Source organism: Moschus berezovskii, chromosome X, assembly GCF_049115385.1.
Source record: "Moschus berezovskii isolate FMDL1 chromosome X, NW_MosBer_1.0, whole genome shotgun sequence".
Lineage (NCBI taxonomy): Eukaryota > Metazoa > Chordata > Mammalia > Artiodactyla > Moschidae > Moschus > Moschus berezovskii.
The window spans coordinates 63,583,150-63,599,816 of record NC_142488.1 but is presented as its reverse complement, the minus strand read 5'-3'; the positions used below and the strand labels follow the sequence as shown (position 1 = coordinate 63,599,816).

At 47.7% G+C, this 16,667-nt stretch overlaps 1 pseudogene; it reads left to right on the top strand.

Moving 5' to 3' along the window:
• LOC148773332 (uncharacterized protein CXorf49 homolog) overlaps positions 1–16,408 on the top strand; it is a 61,405-nt pseudogene extending 44,997 nt beyond the window's left edge.
• Positions 16,409–16,667: the final 259 nt, after the last annotated feature.

Here is a 16,667-nt window from a genome sequence, read left to right as displayed (position 1 = left end):
ATCAACCCTGAATGTTCTTTGGGAGGACTGATGCTGAAGCTGAAGCTCCAATACTTTGGCCGCCTGATGTGAAGAGCCGACTCATTGGAAAAGACCCTGATGCTGAGAAAGATTGAGGGCAAGAGGAGAAGGGAGTTGACAGAGGATGAGATGGTCCGATGGCATCACCGACTCAATGGACATGGGTGTGAGTAACTTCTGGGAGATAGTGAAGGACAGGGAAGCCTGGCATGCTGCTGTTCTTGGGGTTGCAAAGAGTTGGACATGACTTAGTGACTGAACAACCACAATAGCAATGTCTAAAAAGAACAATATAGCTTATGTGTAGTTTATCCCAGGAACTCAGGATAAATGTTCAATGTTCAAAAATCAATTTCACACGTCATATTTATTCACTGTCAATAAAGAAAACACAATCATGTCAACTGATGTAGAAATCGTTAACAAAATTCAACATCCATTTTTTAGAATTAGTGGATAATCACTTTACAATATTTGTTGGTTTCTGCTGTTCAACAATATGAATCAGCTATTCCCCTCCCCTCTCTCTCCCAACCCCCCAGTCCCACTCCTCTAGGTCATCACAGAGCACTGAGCTGAGCTCCCTGTGTTATACAGCAGCTTCCCACTAGCTGTCTATTTCACACATGGTAGTATACATATGTTAGTGCAAGTCTCTCAATCAATATCCACTTAAGACAAAAACTCTCAGCAAACTAAGACTAGAACTGAAGTTCATCAGCCCGAATAAGGGCATCTATAAAACACTTACATCTAATATCACACTTAATTGTAAGCAAACTAAATGCTTTAATAATGTCTGTTCTATTTTATTATCTTCATTTTTGACTGCATTGTACAGCTTGTGGGATCTTAGTTCCCCAACCAGGAATTAAATCTGGGCCTCAGCAGTGAAAGTGTAGAGTCCTAACCACTGGACAGCCAAGGAATTTCCAAGGATGTCCACTCTTGCCACTCCTATTTGAAATGGTATTAGAACAATTGTCTTGGTGTGGGTGTTTGGGTTCATTTTGTTTGGGACCCTCTGTTAGTCCTGTACTTGGATATCTGCTTCCTTCTTCAGGTTTGGGAATTTTTTAGCCATAATTTTCTCAAATACATCTTTAACTTCCCCTCTCTCTTGTCCTTCTGGGACCTCTACAATGCTGATGTTGGCATGCTTAATGTTATCCCAGAGATCTCTTAAACTACTTTCATTTGTAAAAATTTTTTCTCCTTTTACTGTTCTGATGGGGTGATTTCCATTATTCTGTCTTCCAGATCACTTATGAGTTCTTCTGTATGACCTAGTCTGCTATTCAGTCCTAGTATGTTTTTTATTTCAGCTATTGAATTCTTCATTTCTGATTCTGTCTTTGGTATATTTTCTAACTCTTTGTTTAAACTTTCACTATATTCATCTATTCTTTCCCCTAATTCAGTTAACATCTTTATTACCAATTTTTAAAGTTCTTTATTGGTAAATTATTTCTTTCATTTTTTTTTCAGAGTTTTTCTCGTGTCTTTCAATTGAGAGTTGTTCCTTTGCTTTTTCATTGTGTTTGACTTTCGTTGCCTCTATGAATTTAGGTAAAACAGTGGCCTGTTGTGGTGTTGAAAGGGTGTTCTTATGTGAGAGCATCCCTGTACAGACACATGTGCTCACTGCCTTTGGTGGGAGAGCTGCATGTGACCTAGACAAAAATCACATCTTTCCTTGAGGTATGCTGGCAACTATCACCATGGTAGGGGGATGGAGCTAGAGATGGATGGACTAGAGCTGGAGCTGGGTGTGAGGTGGGCCGTACCCTCTTCTCAGAGGCTATCATTGTCCCACTGGGGGTGTAATCTGACTCTAAGTTCCTGGAACAGAAGCCCTGAGGGTCAGGCCTGAGCTGAATTTGTTTCCTTTAGGTGTGTGCTTTTCCCTCCCCCAACACCAAGAACCTTGCCCCAGAGGGGATAGTGCTGAAGTGAAGTGGGACTCTTACATGCTCTTAGTTCGTACTGGCTAAAGAGAGATGATCTGTCTCCTATGCACTGCCTATTTTTGCAGGCATCCACAATTTTTTCTCTCGCTCTCCTCAGTTACAATCTGGGGTGCAAGTCCCCTTTGTCTCTCACGGCCAATCACTGCCACCAGTCTCTGCCTCCCCTGCCTTGTTGTGGAGCAACACTACAGTGCGGGTGAGGACGTCATGGACTCTCAGCATGTGTCAGTGCGTGAGCTGCAGTGGAGCAGCTGCCATCAGAGCGTCTTGAATAAGTGTCAACAATGGCAATTGCCACCTCAGGTTCCTACCTGGGACAAGGTCACCTTTCCTTGAGTTTTCTCCTCGGTTGAGTTTTTCCCTTGGTCATGGCAGCCCTAGATCCAGTGCTGCCTGTGATGTGGAGTACACGGGGCTGGAGTGTTCACTCAGCTCAGGCTGGAGTATGTGCTGAGGCGGTTGTAGGAAACCCAGTAGCCCCTAGAGCAGCGCCCTCTCTGCCCTCTCCACCCTGCCTCAGGTGCAAGCCAGCACACACGCTCCTCATGAGTGGAGTCCAGTTTTCCCACAGCCCTACCTTTAGTACCAGCAGTCATCCAACCAGTTAAAGGAGCTCATTTCCCCTGTGTAGGACCTCAGGACTGGGGTACCCAGGCTGGGCTCTTATTGCTCACTCCCCAAGGCAGGTCTCCATCCATGTATTCTCCCTTTTCCTCTGAGTCCACTGCCAGGGACGCAGGTCCTGACTTCATTTCTTCTCTTTCCTGCCTTCCTGATAAGCGTGGATCTTCCTTGGTTGAACTGGAGTCTTTCTGCCAGTTTCCAGTTCGTTTTCAGTGAGAATTGTTCCACACATGGATGTAGTTTTGATGTATTCGTGGGGGGTGGTGGTGAGTTCTGTGTCCTCCTGCTCTGCCATTGTGATCACCTCCTCAACTATTCTTTCTCTGAATATTCTTTTTGCCCCCTTTTCTTTCTCCTTTCCTTATGGGATTCCCACTATGTGTGTGTTGGCATGTTTTATGGCATTCCACAGGTCTCTTAGATTTTCGGTTTTTTTTCGGGTGTCTTTTTTTTTTTTTTTTTACTCTTCTCTTTAGACTGGATAATTTTATTTAACCAATCTTCGAGTTCAGTGAATTTTTTCTTCTGCCTACTCAAAACTACTATTGAAGCCCTCCAGTGAGTTTTTCATTTCAATTATTGCACTTTCAGTTCCAAAGTTCTGCTTTGGCTCCTTTTTGTGTTTGACTCTTTATTAATATTATTTATTTCTCATACATTGTTCTCCTGGTTTTCTTTAGCTCCTTGACCATATTTAAGACAATTGATTTAAAATCTTTGTCTAATAGACCCAGCGTCTGTGCTTCTTTAAGGATGGTTTCTGTTGATTTCTTCTGTGAATTAGCCATAATATTTTCTTGTTTATTTGTATACTTAATACTTTTGTTAAAAACTGGACTTTTGCATATTATAATGTGGCAAGTCCAGAAATCATATTCTTTCACTTCTGAGGGTTTTCCCCCCTTGATGTTATATAGCTGCTTGTTTACTTAGTGACTTCTAAACTACTTTTGTAAAGTCTGTATTCTTCGTCGTGTGTGGTCTCTGTCACTGTAGACTGTGCTAAGCTAGTGTTTGGACAGAATATATCCTTCAGTGCCGTGAGGGAAGGAGGGAGGGGGAAGAAGGAGAGAGAGAGAGAAACAGGGAGGAGGGAAGGGAGACACACAGAGAGAAGGGAAGGAGAAGGAGAAAGGGGAAGAAGGAGGAGGGAAAGGAGGAAGAGGAGAAAAGAAAGGAAGGAAGGAAGGAAGAAAAATAACAGCAAAAAAACTCTCATTGGCTCTGTTCTGAGGCACTCCCACAATGCTTGGCCAGGTCATGTAAAGCTCTACCTTAACTTTCACTTCCTGCTTGTGCTGAGCCTATACATCAGCCAGAGGTAAAAGCTTAGGGTGTTCTAAGGACTTTTCTAAGCATGCATTCTGCCCTGGACATGCAATGACTTTCTAAATTCCCCAGTAAACTTGAATGCTTTTGAATGCCCTAATTTCTTCTGTTCCCAGCTTTGCGCCTCTGACTTTTAGCACTCTATGAAATGCCTCTACCATAAACTGTTGCCCCAGGTGGCTGTGGATACCCTGAGCTAGTTATGAATAAGGTATATCTGTCCTGCAGGTAGCCCGCATACAGACCAGAACAAATAGAATTCTTTGAGAATAAGTCTGCTCTTCTCCCTTTGGAGCCAAGTATAAGAGATCCATGCTGAAAATGTGGGCTGCAGTCTTCAAGACTGCTACTGAGCCAGGGAGGGACACAAGGCAAGGACAGCTAGAAATGCCACAAAGGTTTCCTACCACTTTTAAGTTGTCTTTTTATTGTTTCAGCCTTTGCTTGCCTGGTGTAAACTTTGACTGTTTTAAATGACTCTAACAAAGTTGATTCTCACACTTTTGCTTGATTTTTTTTTATCTTTCTTCAGAGGGATTGGCCATTGGAGGTATCTATTTTAGCATTTTCGATAATGTTACTCATGCCAACTAATTTTTTATAAAGGTGCAAGATAAATTCAATGTAGAAATCATAGTCTTTTCACAAATGGCATTGCAACATTTGAGTACTTGTATGGAAAAGAAAGAGTCTGAACCTAAATATTGAACCTCATTCAAAATGTAACTCATAATAGATTATGGATCAGAATGTATATATATATGTATGTATTAGAAGAAAATGTAAGGGAAAATCATCATGACCTGAAGTTATGTAAAGAATTCTTAGAAATAACACAAAAAGGCTAATCTGTAAGAAACACGAGGAAACTTTCGTTACATTGGATTTCATCAAATTATGCTCCTTTGCTCTGTTAAAAGAATGAAAGGGCAGCTTTAGAATGGGGGGACAATATCTGTAAATTAAACCATATACAGAATATACTAAGAATACTCAAAACTCCGCTATAAGAAAACAAATTTCTCATTTTAAAAAATGCTTAAAGGGCATGTACAAGTACTTCACTAAGGAAGATATGAACACTTGAAAAGATGTTCAACATCATTAGCTATTAGGGAAATACAGATTAAAACCACAACAATATGTAATTTTTTCCCTTTCTTTTCCTAGTCTCTCTTGGCTACTGGAGTCCGGTTTTACCCTTCAGTGTTTTTTGTTTTTTTTAATTCTTTGCTATTGTTCTGCCTTTGTTTTCTTTTCTTTTTCTCTCTCTTCTTTGTTCTTTTTCCACACCCCACGGCTTGTGGGATCCTGGTTCATGGGCTAGCGATCAGGCCTGAGCCCCTGAGGCAGGAGGGCTGAGTCCAAACTGCTGGAACAACAGAGAACATCAGGTTCCAGGGAATGTTAATTGGAGTGAGGTATCCCAGAGGTCCACATCTCAACACCAAGATCTGGTTCTATACAACTGCCTACAAACCTCACTGCTGGAAACCTCAGGTCAAATAACTAGTGAGACAGGAACATAGTCTCAAACATTAAAAAAAAAAAATGAAATGACTAAAAAAAATTTTACAGATGAAGGAACAGGTAAAAAATTTAAAAAACTACAAGACCAAGTAAATAAAGAGGAAATAGGCAACCTACCTGAAAAAGAGTTTACAGTAATGGTAGAAAAGAAGTTTCAAAATATCAAAAACAGAATGGACAAAATACAAGCAACATTTAACAAAGACCTAGAAGAAATAAAGAATAAACAAATGGTGATTAACAAAACAAACATTGAAATTAAAAATACTCTAGAAGGAATTGATAGTAGAATAACTGAGGCAGAAGAATGGAAAAGTGATCTGGAAGATTGTTGTTGTTGTTCAGTTGCTCAGTCATGTCTGACTCTTCGCGACTCCACGGGCTGCAGCACGCCAGGCTTCCTTGTCCTTCACCATCTCCCGGAGTTTGCTCAAACTCGTGTCCATTGAGGCGGTGATGCCATCCAACCTTCTGTTCTGCAAGGGACTCTCAAGAATCTTCTCCAGCACCATGGTTCAAAGGCACCAATTTTTTGGCGCTCAGCCTTTTTATCATCCAGCTCTCACAACTGTACATGACTACTGGAAAAACCATAGCTTTGACTATATGGACCTTTGTCGGCAAAGTGCTATCTGCTTTTTAATATGCTGTCTAGGTTTGTCATTGCTTTTCTTCCAAGAAGCAAGATGGTTATTTTGAGGCACTAGCCTGCCGTCTTCTCGGTCAGCTGGCTCCTGAATAAAGTCCCTTCCTGATCCCAACATCTCGTCTCGGATTCATTGACTTACCTTGCAGCGAGCAGAGCTAGCTCCTTCAGGAAGCACTTTGATTCAAGATGGTGGAGTAGAAGGATGTGCACCCATCTTCTCCTGTGAGAACACCAAAATTGCAACTAGCTGTTGAACAACCATCGACAGGAGAATGTTGGGACCCACCAAAAAAAAAAGATACCCCACAAACAGGGGCAGAGGAGAAACTGCAACAAGACTGTAGGAGGGGTGCAATCACGTTTAAAACCAAACTTCATACCCGCCAGAGACTCTTGGAGGGAACAATAAAAAAAAGCCTTGTGTGCACCAGGACCAAGGGACAGCAGCAGTGACTGAGCCAGACCTGCCTTTGAGTGCTTGAGGGTCTCCTACAGAGGCCTGAGTCAGCAGTGGCCTGCTGCAGAGACAGAAGCTCTGGCAACAGCAGTCCTGGGAGGTGCAACATGTGGCATAAGTCCTCCTGAAGGAGGTCACCATTAGCTCCACTATAGAACCACCGGGCAGGCGACTCACAAACTGGAGAACAATTATACCAAAGAAGTTCTCACACTGCTGCAAAAGTTCTCAGCCCCACAACAGACTTCTCAACCTGGGGATCTGGCAAAGGGACTGAGTATCCCCAGGAAATCTGACTTTGAAAGGAAGCAGAATTTGGTTACACAGCTTCCACGGGACTGTGAAACAGAAACTCTTGGTGGGCACAAGCAAAAGCTTGTGTGCACCAAGACCCAGGAGAAAGGAGCAGTGACCCCACAAAAGACTCAGCAGGACTTGCCTCTCTGTGCTTGAGCGTCTCCGGCAGAGACGTGGGTTGACAGAGGCCTGCCACGGGATCAGGGGCACTGACCAAAATAGTCCTGGGAGGCCCGGTGTGCTGGAATAAGTCCTTTTGAAGAGGTTGCCATTACCACCATTACCTCTGCCGTACTACAGGGAGGGAACACAGCCCCCCTCATCAACAGAAATTTGGATTAAAGACTTACTGACCATGGCCTTGCCCACCAAAACAAGACCCAGTCTTCCCCATAGCCAGTTCTTCCCAGCAGGAAGCTTGCACAAGCCTCTTATCTTCATTCATCAGAGGGCAGACAGAATGAAAACCACAATCACAGAAAACTAACCAAACTGATCACATGGACCACAACCTAACTCAATGAAACTATGAGCCATGCCATGCAGAGATGGAAGACAGAGTGCTAGAAATAATGTCAAGGAGCAGAATAAAGAGGAAAAAAAGGGAAAAGAATTGAGATAGTCTCAGAGACCTCTGGGACAATAGTAAGGGCACCAACATTTCAATTATAGGGGTCCCAGAAGAAAGAGCATGAGAAAATAGTTGAGGAGATTATAATTAAAAACTTCCCTAATATGGGAAAGGAAATAACCACCCAAGTCCAGGAAGCCCAGAGAGTCCCATACAGGATAAAGTGAAAGAGAAATACACCCAGACACATATTAATCAAACTAACAAAATTTAACCACAAAGAAAAAGTATTAAAAGCAGCAAGTGAAAAGCAAAAAATAACATAAAGTAATCTCCATAAGGCTAACAGCTGATTTTTTTCAGCAGAAACTCTGCAAGCCAGAAGGGAGTGGCTGAATATATTTAAAGTGATGAAAGGGAAAAACCTACAACCAAGATTACTCTACCCAGCAAGGATCTCATTCAGATTTGACGGTGAAATCAAAAGCTGTATAGACAAATAAAAGCTAAACGAATTTCACACCACCAAACAAGCCTTACAATAAGTACTTAAGTAACTTGTCTAGCATGAAACACAAGAGAAGAAACAAACCTACAAAAGCAAACCCTAAACGATTAAGAAAATGGCAATAGGAACATACATATCAATAACTACCTTAAACGTAAATGGATTAAATGCCCCAACCAAAACACACAGACTGGCTGAATGAACACAGAAACAAGACCCCTGTATATGCTGCCCACAAGAGACCCACTTCAGACATAAGGACACCTACAGACTGAAAGTCAGGGGATGGAAAAAGATATCACGTGCAAGTGGGAATAAAAAGAAAGCAAGGGTAGCAATACTCATATCGGACAAAACAAACTTTAAAATAAAAACTGTTACAAGAGATGAGGAAGGACACTACATAATGATCAAGGGATCAATCCAAAAAGAAGATATAACAATTATAAATATTTATGCACCCAACAAAGGAGCATCTCAGTACATAAGGCAAATGTTAACAACGATAAAAGGGAAAATTGACAGTAACACAATAATAGTAGGGAACTTTAACACCCCACTTGCACCACTGGACAGAGGTTTGAGCAAGCTCCAGGAGTTGGTGATGGACAGGGAAGCCTGGTGTGCTGCAGTCCATGGGGTCGCGAGAGAGTCGGACACAGCTGAGCAACTGAGCTGAACTGAACTGAAATGCCAATAAAATGGGCAACCTGGGAGAAATGGACAAGTTTTTAAAAAGGTATGACCTTCCAAAACTGAACGAGGACGAAATAGGGATCATGAATAGACCAATCACAAGCGCCAAAATTGAAACCGTGATTTAAAAAATCTTCCAACAAACAAAAGCCCAGGGCCAGATGACTTCACAGGCAAATTCTACCAAAAGCTTAGAGAAAAGCTAACCCCTGTCCTGCTCAAACTCTTCCAGAAAATTGCAGAGGAAGGAAAACTCCCAAACTCATTCTATGAGGCCACCATCACCCTGATAGAAAAAACCAGACAAAGATACTGCAAAAAAAAAAATAAACTTACAGGCCAATATCACTGATGAGCATAAATGCAGAATCCTCAGCAAAATTCTAGCAAACAGATTCCAACAACACATTAAAAGGATCATACACCATGATCAAGTGGGATTTATCCTGGGGATGCAAGGATTCTTTGATATATGCACATCAATCAATGTGACACACCATATCAACAAAATGAAAGATAAAAAGCATGAGATAAAAAGATAATAACCATCATCTTAATAGATGCAGAGAAAGCTTTTGACAAAATTAAACAACCAGTTATGATTAAAAAACAAAAAAACAACTCTCCAGGAAGAAGGCATAGAAGGAACCAATCTCACTCAACATAACGAAGCCCGTAAATGACAAACACACATCAATCATTATTCTCAATGGTGAAAACCTGAAAGCATTTTCTCTAAGATCAGGACCAAGACAAGGGTGGCCACTCTCACCACTATTATTCAACATAGTTTTGGAAGCCCTAGCCATGACAATCAGAGAAGAAAAATAAATAAAAGGAATCCAGATCAGAAAGTAAAGTCGCAGGATATAAAATTAATACACAGAATTCCTTTGCATTCCTATACTCTAACAATGAAAAATCAGACAGAGAAACTAAGGATACAATTCCACTCATCACCGCAACAAAATGAATAAAATACCTAGGAATAAACCTACCTACAGAGACAAAAGACTTGCATGCAGAGAACTATAGGATACAGATGAAAGAAATCAAAACCAACACAAACAGATGGAGAGATATAACATGTTACTGGATGGGAAGAATCAAGATTGTGAAAATGACTATACTACCCAAGGCAATCTACAGATTCAAAGCAATCCCTATCAAACCACCAACAATATTTTTCACCAAACTAAAAGAAAACATTTAACAACTTATATGGAAACGCAAAAGACCCCGAACAGCCAGGGCAATTTTGAGAAAGAAAAATGGAGCTGGAGGAATCAGCTTTCCAGATATCAGAATATACTACAAAGCTACAGTCATCAGGACAATATGGTACTGGCACAAAAGCAGAAAAATAGACCAATGGAACAAGATAGAAAGCCGAAATAAACCCACGCACCTTTGATCACCTTATCTTTGACAAAGGTCAAAGTCCCTGGGAGAAGTGGGAGAGGGCGGTATCCACACACAGGCAGGAACCATGGAGGAGGGGGGACATGCTCGAGGAGGAGGATTGAAGATTTACAGTGCTCCCAATCTCCCCTGTTCTGTAACCTTCTCCAGCATGGCCAGCTTCTCAGGTGCAGACCCAGAGAAATTGGGCCTTTGAGTTAAACAGGCAAGAGGGGTTCAGGCACCCCAGGCTTCTCCAGGAGGTCAGCCAGAGAGGGATGCAGGAGGGAGAGGTGACTGAAGACGGAGGAGTATGAATGGGAAAGAGAGGGAGGAGGGTAGGGGGAAATGGAGGGCTGGTTGTTGGTGTAGGGGTTGGGTGGCAGACAAGGGAAAAAATCTAACACTCCAGGGCCTAAATGCTAACACTCCTTGGCTTTACCAAGGGAAAGACCAGTTCCCAGACATGAGGGAAGCTGGGAATCTCCAATTTCAAGAAAATCTGAGAGACACCTGGTAATCCACACCCACTGCTACCGGCACTGGTAGGCCTTGGTTGTGCTTCCTTCTGGACATTGAAAACATACTTGTACATACACTTATATGAATCCTCAAGTCTTAGATACAATTGACTGTGTGTGTGTTTCAAGTTACCAGTGTGAATCCAACTCCATAATTCTGCATGCATGGAGTCAGGAGGATGCTTTTGAAACCTGTGCATGGGGCCTGATGTGTTCCTTTGGACTGCCAGGTTTTAACCCACTGGATGTGACGCCAGGTTGCATTCATCCATCTCCATACTGATGGGAGTTTGGAGTCTTCCCAGTTTTTCCCATCACAAGCATCTTTGTGCATGTGTTCTTGTGCACTGCAGGTAACAGCCATGTCTCTAGAAAATGCACCAGGCAGCAGACTTGCCTGAACATAGAGGAAATAGCATTTCATTTTAACTTTCACTTTTAAGGTCTTTGGCTCAAAGCAAGGACTCTGGAACCAGACTGCCTGGTTTCTATCCTGCCATTGATCCAGACGAGCCAAATGACCTTGGGCCAGTAGCGAAACCTCTTGTGCCTGTTTCCTGTAAGAGGCCAGTAGTAGTGGGTACTTAAGTCCTAGGATTGGTGCAAAGATGCATTCCTTTTTAGCTACAGTGCTTAAAGTAGAAGCACTGTAGAAGAGTAGAAGCACTTTTAAAAGAGTGCCAGGAACAGAGTCCATGCTGTATACCCTTGTTTTTCCTGGATTCTGCCAAATTACCCACCCAAATGGCTCTTTTCAACACCACAGTAGTGGCTGGCTCCTAACCTCTCCCACCTCTGAATGGTTAACCTCTTTGAAGATCACAAACCTAGAGTGCGAAAACCGATTTGTGGTTTTAGTTTGCACCTCCAGGAGCATCAGTGGTGAGCATCTTTTGCAGTGTGTACTGGCCACTGGAATTCCCTCTTCTTTCAATTGCTTCGGAGTGGAGGAGGAGCTGAAGGAATGGGGCCAAGCCCAGCCTATCCCCAGATCCACCCGCAAATAATGTTTGCTGAGAACACAGGCCTGGGACGATCTGATCACCTATCTAACGGAGCAGTTGAATCAGACCGTTTAAGCAGTAAATAGGACACTCTTTCGGAGAAGGCAATGGCACCCCACTCCAGTACTCTTGCCCGGAAAATCCCATGGACAGAGGAGCCTGGTGGACTGCAGTCCATGGGGTCGCTAAGAGTCGGACACGACTGAGCGACTTCACTTTCACTTCTCACTTTCCTGCATTGGAGAAGGAAATGGCAACCCACTCCAGCGTTCTTGCCCGGAGAATCCCAGGGACGGGGGAGCCTGGTGGGCTGCCGTCTGTGGGGTCGCACGGAGTCGGACACGACTGAAGCGACTTTGCAGCAGCAGCAGGACACTCTTTGCTCTCTGGCCATTTAGGGAGAAAGTACGCCTCTCACTGATCACTGCCTGTGGGATTCTTCTGCCCGTTCTCCCATTGGGTCGCAAGGCTCGCGGTGGAAGTGAGGCTGGCAAATGCTTTCAGCACGTGCTAGGCGCCCAGCGCCTCCAGCCTCACGTCTCATCCTCACCTCCCAGGAGACCAGCGCCCTCAGTACCCTCCTGCCTCCAGCTCCACCCACTTTGTACACAGTCAGGGCTCAGAGCTGTGACTCTAATGGGAAACGGGGGAGGGGGCTGGGCAGGACAGGAGGAGGTGGGACGGACGAGAGGCTTGACAGAGGTGCTCGCACCATCACCTTCACTCGCCAGCTCGCCAACTGCCCAGATGGCCCCTGGGCTTGGCAGCGGACCAGAGGAGGCCCTCGACCCCATTGGTTACGCCTCGAAGGGGCGGGCCAACAAGGCGCGTGCTGGTTGGCGGGAACCGGGCCAATGAGGAGGCAGTGGCGCAGCCGTTCCAGGCCTGCTGAAAGCCTCGCGTCATTTGCGGCGACCTCCTGCGTGCAGTGCCTGTGGTGCTCGACGGCGAGGTCCAGACGCTGCCCGCCTAACCGGCCCTGGCCACCACCACCACCGCCACCGCGACCTGGGTGAAACATCGTCGCCACCCGAGTTCCGGGGGCCACCCAAATCGCGACACGAGCTCCCGGGAGGATGAGGTGTCTGTTTGGGGAGCAGGTTTTGGCCCACCAGGCGGGGAGCGGACCAACGTCCATCAAGTTGGTTCCGCAGCCCCACGGGGACCCAGACAGGGCCCCAAGCCAGGGGCACCGCGAAGCGGCGAGGGGGAGGGCGGGGGTGGCTTCCCAGACCCTGAGGGCTTCGAGTCAGAGCGGGAGGTGCTGGAAGCGGGAGGGCTGGTGCCGTGGGGCCGCGAAGGCCAGCCTGGCTCCCCGGCTGACGACAAGGGGGACGCCCTGCAGCTGGCTGACGAGTCGGTGGCGGCCATCCTGCGGCAGCTGAGCAACCTGGACGTGCTGGGCGTCGGCAGATCCCCGTCCCCAGAGAGCTACGCGGTCGGTGAAGTGTCCGCCTTGTGGGCCGACCTCGAGGCGGGTCCTGGCGGTGGAGGCGCGGCCGCCCAGAGTAGTGGGGAAGTGGCGCCGGCTGCGGTCTGCCCTCTCCAGGTCAGCGGGCCCAAGGCGGGCCGGGCCTGGGGGAACCCTAAGAGAGGCACTAAGAGTAGGTTGAACGTGGCTGTGGATCGCCAGTGGCCCCCCGCGGAAGGCTCAGCCAGGCTGCTGTCTGACCCCGAGTCCTTTGATGAGTTCAGTGAGATAGAGCTGATGAGGGTGAGCATGTATCCCAAAGAAGGAGGCCATGCCAAGCTCAACAGCCCCGAGGATCCCGGGGACACACCCAGACGCTCGAATGTCCCAGGCAGGGAGAATCTCCTTAACGTGCCAGGTACTCTCCTATCCTCGGCTCTGCGAGGATTCACTTCAGTTGTGGAAAGGCAGGGCAAGCAGGTCGATGGAGAGCCGGACATCTCTTCCCCTAAGAAAATGCAGAGCATGCTCTGGGGGCAGGCGGGCAGCGGGCCCAGCTACCCGGGAGTAGCAGTAGCAGCAACTTCTGCAGTGGCCGCTACAGGCAGCCTGCTGCCCTCCACTCCCAGGAGGAAGGGGGCCCAGGAGAAGAAAGAAATCCCTGGAGGGAGCCTCCAAACCTGCCCTGGGGAAACCTTCCCTTCCTGGGGGCAGGGAATCTCGGCCACTCCCCTGGAACCGGCCACCTTCCCCTGAGTCTCTGGCATCCCGCTGCTTGGGAGGTCCAAGAGGTATACCGTGGTCCCTTGGGGAACCAAAGAGTCCCAGCACGCAGGCACTGGGAAGAAATCCGTGGTCACGCAGGTGGGGCAGGTGGTGCCCGCGCTGCCGATGGCGGGAGAAGACAACGACCCAAATACAGACCCAGTCCCAGAAGGCCAAGTGAGTAGGCAAGGCCCCTCCTCTCTCCCCACTATTCCCCCTCCCACCCTCCCCAGGACACACTTCTTCACCCGTGCTCCCTCTCTCCATCCCTCAGGGGTCGCCATTGGGTGCCCCTCCGTCAGTGGGTCATTAGGATGCCAGATTGGGGTCCTTTTACTAGGGACAGACGTTAAGGTAGCTCTTCGGGTGTGCTGGGTTTGGTTCTCCACCCTCGGCCTGTTTCCAGCCTCCTCCACGAGGCCAGGGCTGGAGTGGAAGGGAGGGCTGGTAGCCGAATTGGGTCAAGGGGACCGGTTAAAAACTTCACACAGCTTTGATATTTAGATGCAGCACTTTCCTGAATCCTACTTCCTAGCTGTTCCCCAAACCTTCTTTGCAGGGGACCTGGGCTTTCTCAGTGCCTCACTGTTGTCCCCACCTCAGCTCTGCCTGCTGGCCTGGGGCTGACTGATTGAGAAAGTGCTAAAGAGATCAGCCTTTCAATTCTCTTCCCAAGCCCGTGCCTCAGCCTGGTCCCGAATCACATGTGTACGTACACACACACACACACACACACACACAGAAGCCCGTGCCTCAGCCTCGTCCCGAATCACATGTGTACGTACACACACACACACACACACATCCTTAGTCACACACACACACACACATCCTTAGCCACGCACACACACACACATCCTTAGTCACACACACACACATCCTTAGTCCAGATTGGTGAGAAATCTTTGTTTTAGCTGCACACACACGCACACACACACATCCTTAGTCCAGATTGGTGAGAAATCATTGTTTTAGCTGCCCACTCGCAGGCCATGGCCATCTTGTCCATGGGTGCATCATGGATAACCCAGCAGTGGCGACCTCAACATCAGAGGCCCGCAGGATCCAGGAAACTCAGAGCCCATGGCCCTGAACCAGGGAGAAGGCATGCCCAGAGGGCCTGAACCCTCAGGTGAGTGTCCTGGGTTTTGATATGGGGGCAGGGGACCAGAGGTGAGGGCAGAAACCTCTGTCTCTCTCTCTCTCCTAGGGGCTCAGCCTTGCTCCCAGGCAGCTTCTCCCATGGGAAACAGGGTGTCAATTCAGGCCTGGCCCTGGCCCCATCATCCTCTGTGTGGGGTTTGTTTGGCAGAGGTGATCGGTGGCATTTCCCCAACAGCTAATCCGGGTGTAGACCTGCAGGTTAATAGCCTTTTCTGTGAAGTGCTGTTCGCCCACATTGCTCTGCCAGGTGCTGGCTGTGGCTACAGCTCTGGGAAGCTTGAACCCAGAACCATGGGATTTTCAAACCACAGTGGTGAAAATGCTGCCCCTGGGGAACAGGGGAGGCAGGCCCAGAGAGAAGGTTTGGGCTGCTGGGTAGAGCAGGGGAGGCCTGTTGCCAGCAGAGCGGGGTGCTGCTTCACCTCGCGTTAGACCTTGCTTGGCCCTTTGCACCTCACTGGGAGCCTGGGAAGCTGGATTGTGTGCCCTTTCCCTCTTGGGTGACCAGGAACCAACTGACCATTCCCTGAGACTCGAAAGGCGGCAGCAGCCACCGGGAACCCAGGGCTGTCTTCGGGTCATGCTTCCTCTGGCTCCTGGAAATGCACGCCCAAACCCCATGGTGGGATCTGGGTCCAAGTTCAACTGACGTGTGTGGGCCCCCTCCCCCGTCCCCATCCCACAGCTCACGCAGGGAGCCCACCTCCTTTCCACTGAGGAGAGTCTTTCCCTTGCCAGTCTGGGCACCTGGCTTTGGGATGGAGGGCCTGGGGGAGACGAGAGGAGGAGGGGAGGGGCGGCGGGTGTATACTAACCATTTCTCTTCCTCCTGTGTGTGCTGGCCTAGTGTCTGGTGCTACCGAGAGAGAGAGAGAGACGAGCTTAAGGAGAAACTTGGTATGAGGAACCAGGGACAGAGAGCTGCAGGTTCTTAGTGCATAAGCGGGGTGGGCTGCCGGTGCTGGGGGCCTCGCAGGGATCAGCATTCCTGTGGGGCGGAGAACCTAGCAAGCCTGTCCCTGAAGCCTGCTGTGCATGTTCAGCTGGGCGTATGGACAAGTAGCAAAGTACTGTGTGGGCTCCGAGCACACTCTGCCAGCCAGACGAGTCCTAGAGAGCTCCTTCTGATAGGACTTAGAGACGCCTTGTTGATCCTTCCCTTTGACTGCTGCTGGTGTGGCCTCTGAGGTTCTTGTTGGATTGTTTGTTTGCATGGTTTGGGCGTGGCCCCAAGCTTGAGAGCTGCTGGCACATTTTGTTTCCTTTTAGGAAATGGCTCCACATTTAATTCAGGTGGTGGGGAGTGATCAGGCCCAGAGCTCTTTGCATCGGGGCTGGGAGGGGAGTGGGTTTCAGGTTTCAGGGCCAGGAGGTTCCCCACGGGGACAGGGGGACAGGCTTCTATATCCCTCTGTCTGCTGCGCCTGTTTATGCCTCTCCCTGTTGCAGGCTCCATGCAGCACCTGGCTGACGAGTTCCAGATCCTTTGAAGTGAGTGTTACACACTCCATACCACTTCCCACAGTCCTGGCTGTTGAGCAGGGCTGTGGGCTGGCCCTGGCTTGAGGCTCTCCCCTGACTCTGCTGTTTCACGGGTTGAGCCCAGCATCTTCCTGCAAGAGGAGCAGCTGTTAACTCCGGGGCCGGCGAGCTGTGGCCAAGCTTGTTCCCTCCTGTTCTGCCTCCACCAGAGCATCTTCTGCCCCTTGTTTTGCCCCCTCTCTGCCCCAGTTTCACAGCAGTTTTTGA